The sequence below is a fragment of the Elaeis guineensis genome, chromosome 3 (genome assembly GCF_000442705.2).
Source record: "Elaeis guineensis isolate ETL-2024a chromosome 3, EG11, whole genome shotgun sequence".
Lineage (NCBI taxonomy): Eukaryota > Viridiplantae > Streptophyta > Magnoliopsida > Arecales > Arecaceae > Elaeis > Elaeis guineensis.
Window position 1 is genome coordinate 11,151,692 of NC_025995.2, and position 9,056 is coordinate 11,160,747.

Here is a 9,056-nt window from a genome sequence, read left to right on the forward strand (position 1 = left end):
CGCGGTGACTCACCATTGGACTTAGAAGTGGGGGGGCAACTGTTGGGATAAACCGACCGACCTCCATAAACCGACTGATCTCCGATGCAGATCGACCGACATCCGACTCTGGCCCCACAAACAGACATAACTCAGGTCAACCGACTACCGACTCCAACTCAACAACAGCCGACCAACCGGACATACAACTCTGACTCTACATCGACTGAATATGCGGTTCCGACTCTTCATCGACCAACTAAGTGAACCGCACCAACCTATTGCCAGCTGACCGACTAATGATTCGACTACTACCGATGGACAGCGAACGACTTAGACCATCGGCATAACAGAATTACTAGCCGACGATTGCTCATGACTTCTACCAACATTGGTCTATTCTACCAACATATGGTCGGTCAGTCAATTCAGATTTACCATAACCGTCATGAACGGTTACCGACTGCATATCACGGTGCAATCAGTGAAAATTAACGATCCACTACGTGACTATGGTCCGATGATTTAATGCCATAAAATACGGGATCATGTTCGACGATTACGAAAATCTCATCTATAAAATGGGATAAGGAAAATGAGGTTGGTAAGCCAACTTTGGGCCAAAATTCTACTACTGCTTACATTCAACTCCTGCTCCCCAACTTTCCTATTTGATTTAGGCATCGGAGGATCTCTGCCGGATATAAATTCGATTTGTGTAAATGCTGTTTTACAGATGTTCATTCTCCGCAACAGACGATGGAGAGTTGACCGCAGCACTCCTATTTATCGTCGTCATCTAGTTTTTTTTTTTTTTTTTTTTTTTTTTTTTTTTTTTTTTTTTTTTTCAGGAACCAGCTTGGCCTCGGCGAGCGAGAATCACGGAACCATCGATTTGGCCTTAGTGCCGACAGGAGCGTGCGGAGGGGCACAGGACCACCAAGCTGGCCTTGGCACTGATGGGGCATGCGCGCGTCGGGGAAGCCTATGGCCAACGAGCGGAGGGAGCTGTCCGGGGCCACCGATGCCGGCCTCGGAACTGTCAGAGGTGCATGGGCATGCAGGGGACATGGAGCCATTCGCGGGGACCGTCGCTCTGGCCTCGACATCGCCGGAGAAGCATGCGAGCGCACGGGAGGTGTCGTCTAGCAGAGGGATGCGGAGTCGGCCAAAGGGTGTGCGGATGTGGCATCGACCGAAGGACACATATCGAGGGGACGTCGGTCGAAGGGCACTCGACGAGGAGGCATCGATAGGAGGGTAGCACGTGGTGGAGGCGTCGGCCAGAGAGGAGTGCACGCAGGCATCATTGGCCGGAAGGGGGGCTTCAGAGAGGAGCGGGGGCGCCCATCCAGCGGGGCTCGATGCGCACAGGTGCGTGGGAGGCACTGGTTTGCTTGCGGGCTGCCGAACTGGCGTCGACAGACGACGGAGGCGAAGCCGGGAGAGGTCGCATGGGGGTGGCGGAGCCGGGAGAGGTCGCGCGGGGGCGGCGGAGCCGGCTCCGGCGACGGCGGAGGCGTGCGTGCACATGAGGAAGGTCGGTGACCGCCAGTGATTTTTTCCGCCGCCCCCGGCGACGGCGGAGGCGTGCGTGCACATGAGGAAGGTCGGTGACCGCCAGTGCTTTTTTTCCTCTCCACTGCGGCTTCTCTCTCGCTTCCTTCCCTCCTTTTCCTCTCCCTTTCTTCTTCTTCTTCTTCTTCTTCTTTTTGGCGTCACTGGTGACAGGATGGGACCAGAGGAAGAAGCCCATTCCTCCTCTTTTTTTTCCTCCCATCCTTTCTGTCATTTGCGGTAGGGTGGAACAAGAAGGGAGGTGCCAGGTACAAGTGGCCCACGGCAATTCCCATAACACACGCAAATCGAGAATCAACGAGGGAATATCGTGGCACCTGTTCTCCGCGTAGAGCGTGGACGGCCATGCATGGGTGGCCTTGGCCGAGGCTGAAGACGGATGCACGAGGGACTTTCGTTCTTACCTTTCTTTGTTCTGGTTGTCAGATTTTAAATTTGCTGAAAAAGCAAGTTAAACTTGTGTGCCGTCACCACCGTTGGCTGAGATGGCGGAGGGAGGGATTTCTACCTGTGATGGCTGCACCTAGTTGTTGGCCTTGCCTTCCATCTGTCGAGAGGTAGTGGTGTTAGAGCGATGAAAGGATGTTTTTTTGGGCACCATTGCTACTCTACTTTCGATCAATGCTTCTTCGAATGGGGATGAGGCTCCTTCTTCTAACGTCAATCTGTTGGTGCAGAATTTTATCGAGCATCGGAATGACTGAAATCGGTAGAGCACCGGGCCGTTGGGGATGAGACCTGCAAAAAAAGTTCCTATCGAAGTTGGCTCCGACAGAAATCCTTCGACACTCAAATCAGTTTGCTGCTCAATAGAAGAATGAACATAAGAGACAAAGTAGTCACATACCTGGGGTTTCCTCTTTTTCTCCTTATAATTGGAAACCAGAGTTTGTTAGACTTAAGCATCTGGATCGTAGGCCGTCAAGATAGGCTATCTGTCTACTAATAATTTGTTAGTTATAATCTTTTACGGTCCGTTGCCTATTATTCTGTCTACTGGTCAGATTGTTACAGAATTGCTAGAATTTTTTATTTTTTATTAAATATTTTTGAAAATTATGTTCAATATTATCATCTCATGATGTATGGTGGGCTCTATTTATTAATAATATAAACTGACAGACTATAGCTGAGAGTACGAGAGAGGTTTGTTTTATGATGTGATAAGGCCGCGCACTCTGGGTTCAATAGCCAAGGTAGAGCGAAGGCCGACGCCAGGTCGGAGGTCGAGGCGGGGTCGAATGTGCGCGGAGGGTGCAAGCACCTGCAGGCTAAAGCTGGGCACGCGGCAGTAACTTCTTCCCTCTTCTGCCACCTTTTCTCTTCCCTCCACCTCTTCCCCTCTTTCTTTTGTCCTATTGTGATGATACCCATGGGGGGATGCATGGAATGAGAAGGGAAGGCCTCTGTTAGGTCCAAATGACCTAAGGCATATGCTTGGTAGTTGGCGTGGTTTAGAGTCTTCTTCCCACGTTTTCGATTAGTACCAAAATACCTCCAATACTTCTCAATTCCACCATTTTCTTCTCTCTGTAATTCTCTGTAACCTTTCTCTCATAAATCAGAATAAACTCAGGAATTATTCTCCATTTTCTTAATTCTCCTGCATATTCTGATAGAAATTTTCCAATTCACTTTAGAATTCTAGAAGTTCTTTATTTTTTTTTCTTTATATCAAAGTGGTATCAGAGCTACTGAATTCTTGGCTGTGGGTTTCGCAATGGCTGAAGGAACTCGACACAATGTCGCCATTAGGGATGTTGAAGAAGCTTGGAACAAACGAATTACCACCATGGATGAGAAGCTAGAACAAATGTTTGGGGCTATGAAGGAGCTTATCCTTAATATTTCTCATATCGAGGATCAAATGCTAACTTCGGGGGCACACCAAATGCTCGACAAAATGGCAAAGAGAATCTTGAGGATGATTTCCATTTTGGTTCTTTTGGTAACTCTGCTCATACTTCAGGGTCTTCTTATTCTTACTCTACCAGACTTTCTAAAGTGGATTTTTCTCGTTTTAGTGTGATAATGTGAAGGAGTGGCTCTATAAATGTGATCAATTTTTTTTCATTGATAACACTCCTGAAAACATTAAAGTGAGATTGGCCTCCATCCATTTGGATGGAAAGGGTCTCCAATGGCATCATGCATTTGTCAAATCTTTGCTGACTACTTTTTTGCCCTTCTGGAGTGATTATGTCAAAATTATGAGTGATAGATTTAGAGAAGTTTATGATGATCCCATGTCTGACTTAAAGAATTTACAACAAACTGGGTCTGTTAAGGGTATCACAATCAATTTGATGTAGTGTTGACCAGGGTTAGTTTGCCTGAGGAATATTTAGTTAGTTGTTTTGTTTCTGGAATGAGATTTGATACCCAGATTCATGTGCGTATGTTTCAACCCAAAACTGTTAGGCAAGTTTATACTCTTGTCTAACTATATGAAGCTGTCCAGCCTCATTCAAACCTTCCCCAACCCACACCCTTTTTCAACTCCAGAAATTAGAATTTAAACCCAAACACTGTGGCTTTACCCAAACTTGTCATAAAACTCCCACGGTCATTCAAACACTAATTTTCCAACACAATACCTAGCTCCACTTATTGAAACCAGAAACCCACCAGACCCCCTGTCTTACCAAAACCCAGCCTACCTTCCACTGAGTTTAAACTCTTATCTGTAGCTGAAATGAATGAGAGAATTGCTAAAGGGTTGTGTTATCTCTGTGATGAATCTTATACCCTTGGCCATCATTTCAAACACAAAAAAGCTCAACTCTACCTTCTAGAAGTGGAAGAAGAAGAAGAAGTACCCTTGGATTTAGAAGAAGAGGTGTCTCACTATGAGGTTGAATGTGCGCTTGATACTCCTCACATTTCTATTCATGCATTAGCTGGCATTTCGGCCTATCATACTATGCGGGTTACTGAGTATTACAACAAAAAGCCACTGCATATATTGACAGTGGTAGCACGCATAACTTCTTAGATGAGAAAGTAGCTCAAAGACTGAGATGCAAATTGGACCAAACTGCTTCTTTGCAAGTCTCTATAGAAGATGGAAGTCAGATATTGATCACGATACAAGTTAAAGGGTTCCAATGGCAGATACAGAACACACGTTTCCAAATAGATGTTGTTGGGTACAAAATACCCCTACAGCCGAAGTTCGCACAAGGAGCGACCCTCCGGAGATTCTGCCAACTTCCGACCCTCGGCGGCATCTCTCCGAACCTCTCCGGCGGTCGAGCTTCCGCAACATTCCTAAGTTTTGCCAATGGATCAACCCCCACCAGCGTCGACCAGATTCTTCACGGTAGACGGGCTCCTACGGGAGTCGAACTTCGTCCCCGACTCCGGCTGCAGAAAGACTCCATCCGGACTCCTACGGGAGCCGGACTCCGCCTACGACTCCAATCACAGGTAGACTTCGTCCGGACTCTTACAGGAGCCGGATTTCGTCCCCAACTTCACTTGCAGAAAGACTCCGCTCGGACTCCTACGGGAGCCGGACTTCGTCCCCGACTCCGGCTGCAGAAAGACTCCGTCCGGACTCCTACGGGAGCCGGACTCCGCCCACGACTCCAATCACAGGTAGACTTCGTCCGGACTCCTACGGGAGCTGGACTTAGTCCCTAACTTCACTTGCAGGAAGACTCCGCCCGGACTCCTACGGGAGTCGAACTTCGTCCCCGACTCCGGCTGCAGAAAGACTCCGTCCGGAATCCTACGGGAGCCGGACTCCGCCCACAACTCCAATCACAGGTAGACTTCGTCCGGACTCCTACAGGAGCCGGACTTCGTCCCCAACTTCACTTGCAGGAAGACTCCGTCCGAACTCCTACGGGAGTCGGACTTCGTCCCCGACTCCGGCCGCAGACAGACTCCGTCCGGACTCCTACGGGAGCCGGACTCAGCCCACGACTCCAATCACAGGTAGACTTCGTCCGGACTCCTACGGGAGCCGGACTTCGTCCCCAACTTCACTTGCAGGAAGACTCCATCCGGACTCCTACGAGAGCAGGACTTCGTCCCCGACTCCGACTGTAGAAAGACTCCATCCGGACTCCTACGGGAGACGGACCCCGCCTACGACTCCAATCACAGGTAGACTTCGTCCGGACTCCTACGGGAGTCGGACTTCGTCCCCAACCTCACTTGCAGGAAGACTCCGCCCAGACTCCTACGGGAGCTGGATTTCGTCCCTGACTCCGGCTGCAGAAAGACTCCGTCCGGACTCCTACGGGAGCCGGACTCCGCCCACGACTCCAATCACAGGTAGACTTCGTCCGGACTCCTACGGGAGCCGGACTTCATCCCCAACTTCACTTGCAAGAAGACTGCGCCCGGACTCCTACGGGAGTCGGACTTCGTCCCCGACTTCGACTGCAAAAAGACTCCGTCCGGACTCCTACGGGAGCCGGAATCCGCCAACGACTCCAATCACAGGTAGACTTCGTCCGGACTCCTACGGGAGCCGGACTTCGTCCCCAACTTCACTTGCAGGAAGACTCCGCCCGGACTCCTACGGGAGCCAGACTTCGTCCCCGACTCCGGCTGCAAAAAGACTCCGTCCGGACACCTACAGGAGCCAGACTCTACCCACGACTCCAATCACAGGTAGACTTCGTCCGGACTCCTACGGGAACCGGACTTCGTCCCCAACTTCACTTGCAGGAAGACTCCGCCCGGACTCCTACGGGAGCTAGATTTCATCCCCGACTTCGGCTGCAGAAAGACTCCGTCCGGACTCCTACGGGAGCCGGACTCCGCCCACGACTCCAATCACAGGTAGACTTCGTCCGGACTCCTACGGGAGCCGGACTTCGCCCCCAACTTCACTTGCAGGAAGACTCTGTCCGGACTCCTACGGGAGTCGGACTTCGTCCCCGACTCCGGCTGCAGAAAGACTCCGTCCGGACTCCTACGGGAGCCGGACTCAGCCCACGACTCCAATCACAGGTAGACTTCATCCGGACTCCTACGGGAGCCGGACTTCGTCTCCAACTTCACTTGCAGGAAGACTCCGTCCGGACTCCTACAGGAGCCGGACTTCATCCCCGACTCCGGCTGCAGAAAGACTCCGTCCGGACTCCTACAGGAGCCCGACTCCGCCTACGACTCCAATCACAGGTAGACTTCATCTGGACTCCTACGGGAGTCGGACTTCGTCCCCAACTTCACTTGTAGGAAGACTCCACCCGGACTCCTACGGGAGCCGAACTTCGTCCCCGACTCCGGCTGCAGAAAGACTCCGTCCGGACTCCTACGGGAACCGGACTCCACCTACGACTCCAATCACAGGTAGATTTCGTCCGGACTCCTACGGGAGCCAGACTTCGTCCCTAACTTCACTTGCAGGAAGACTCCGCCCGGACTCCTACGGGAGCTGGACTTCGTCCCCGACTCCGGCTGCAGAAAGACTCCGTCCGGACTCCTACGGGAGCCGGACTCCGCCCACGACTCCAATCACAGGTAGACTTCGTCCGGACTCCTACGGGAGCCGGACTTCACCCGCAACTCCAATTGCAGGAAGACTCAGCCCGGACTCCTACGGGAGCCGGACCTCATCCCCAACTCTGGTTACAGGAAGACTCTGCCCGAACTCCTACGGGAGCCGGACCTCATCCCCGACTCCGGCTACAGGCAGACTCCGTCCGGACTCCTACGGGAGCCGGACTCCGCCCACGACTTCACTTACAGGTAAACTTCGTCCGAACTCCTACAGGAGCCAGACTTCGTCCCCAACTCCGGCTGTAGGAAAACTCCGTCCGGACTCCTACGGGAGCCGGACTTCGCCCCCGACTTCGACTGAAGGAAGACTCCATCCGGACTCCTACGAGAGCCGGACTCCGAGCTCCTCTCAGACGGGTAACTGGCCACCTCTCTCCGCCAGACGCTCCAGCCAGACTTCGGCCGACAGGTCTGGACCCTCTGGCAAGCCACAATAATGGCCACGATCCTGCTCCACTTCCTGCGACGGATCCCGCGCGGCTCCATCACTCCCTGACAGGCCGCAGTAACGGTCACGACTCTGCTCCACCTCCTGCGATGGATTTTGCGCGGCTCCACCACTCCCCACAGCAGGCTCCACATGGTAGGCCGCAGTAATGGCCGCGAATCTGCTTCACTCCCTGCGGCGGGTGCTGCGCGGCTCCACTACTCCCTTGCAAGTCGCGACAACGAATGCCGCTCCACTCCCCACAACCGATTCCACGTGGCGAGCCATGGTAACAGCCACGACTCCACCCCATTACTCCTCATGACAAATTTCTCCTGGCCCTGTGCGGCCCACGACGAGGCAGTTACAAACAATCGCTATCAAGCCATTGCTCCCCTTGCCTATAAAAAGGGGACCCCAGATACGTTATTCTCTAAGCTCTATTTTCTATCACAAAATAAATTTTCGTTCGAGCACTCCATTCTTGTTGAGGCAGAGAACTGACTTGAGCGTCGGAGGGTCTTGCCGGAGCAACCCCACCTCCGGTTTAGACTTTCTTTGCAGGTCCCGGCGGCGACCGTGACTCCCTCGACTCCAGCTTCTCCGACGCAGGCAGATTTTTGCACCAACAGGATTAGCGCTAGAAGGAGGGGGTGTCTTCGCAGTACCCTTGTTCTTAAAAGAGCGCTCAACGGGACCGCCTCCGATCACCTTCCCCGACATCCACTCCTCCTTCTCCCACTAGGTCTTCGCCCGATGCCTCCCCGTAAAGCATCCACACGACGATCCATGGCCTCCGCAGCCAGATCTCAGGCTCCGACCTCACCTCCAGTCTCCCAGCCTCTACCCCCTCCACCGGCAACGACGGTTGGCACGGAGCAATTCGACCTACTGGTGCAGCAGGTCAGAGGCCTCACTGAAGCTGTGCAGGCCATGCAACAGCAGCAGCAGCCACAGGCATTAGTGCGACCGGAAAGAGCGTCGCCAGAACTTCAAAATCCGACGGTGGGACGGGCCACCTGGGCCAGCCGCCCAGTCTTTCCCGAAAAGACGAATCCAAGTGTGGAGAGCCCCCAATCAGACCACGATTCCACCCCTGGAAGATCTCTACCTTCATCCTGCCAGAAGACCCTCGAGACTCGTAGTCGAGAGGATTTTCTGGACCGGAGGCTTCAGGAGATGAACCAGCGGATCGAGGAACTCTGCCACGCTCCCCCCGCTTATGGTGAGGATATTTGTACTGACCCTCCCTTTTCTCAAATGATCATGCAGGAACCGATCCCGCCAAACTTCAAACTCCCCCAATTTGAAAGCTACGACGGGACTTCGGACCCGGTTGACCACCTGGAGGCCTTCCGAATGATGATGCTGTTTCATGGCGCACTCGACGCCATTCTATGTCGAGCCTTCCCATCCACCTTGAAGGGAGCGGCGAGAAACTGGTACTCGACGCTGAAGCCGGGTACCATCTTTTCCTTCGATCAGATGAGCCACCAATTTGTGGCCCATTTTGTCAACAGCCGGCACCCCCGGAAGGGTTCGGAGTCCCTCA

The 9,056-nt window shown here is 52.8% G+C and overlaps 1 long non-coding RNA gene across 1 annotated transcript; it reads left to right on the forward strand.

Moving 5' to 3' along the window:
* The first annotated feature begins 2,417 nt into the window (after window positions 1-2,417).
* On the forward strand, window positions 2,418-3,630 carry LOC140856431 (uncharacterized). The gene is made up of 2 exons (XR_012139627.1): window positions 2,418-3,089; window positions 3,288-3,630. It is a non-coding gene; the product is annotated as an uncharacterized lncRNA (long non-coding RNA).
* The last annotated feature ends 5,426 nt before the right edge of the window (window positions 3,631-9,056 follow it).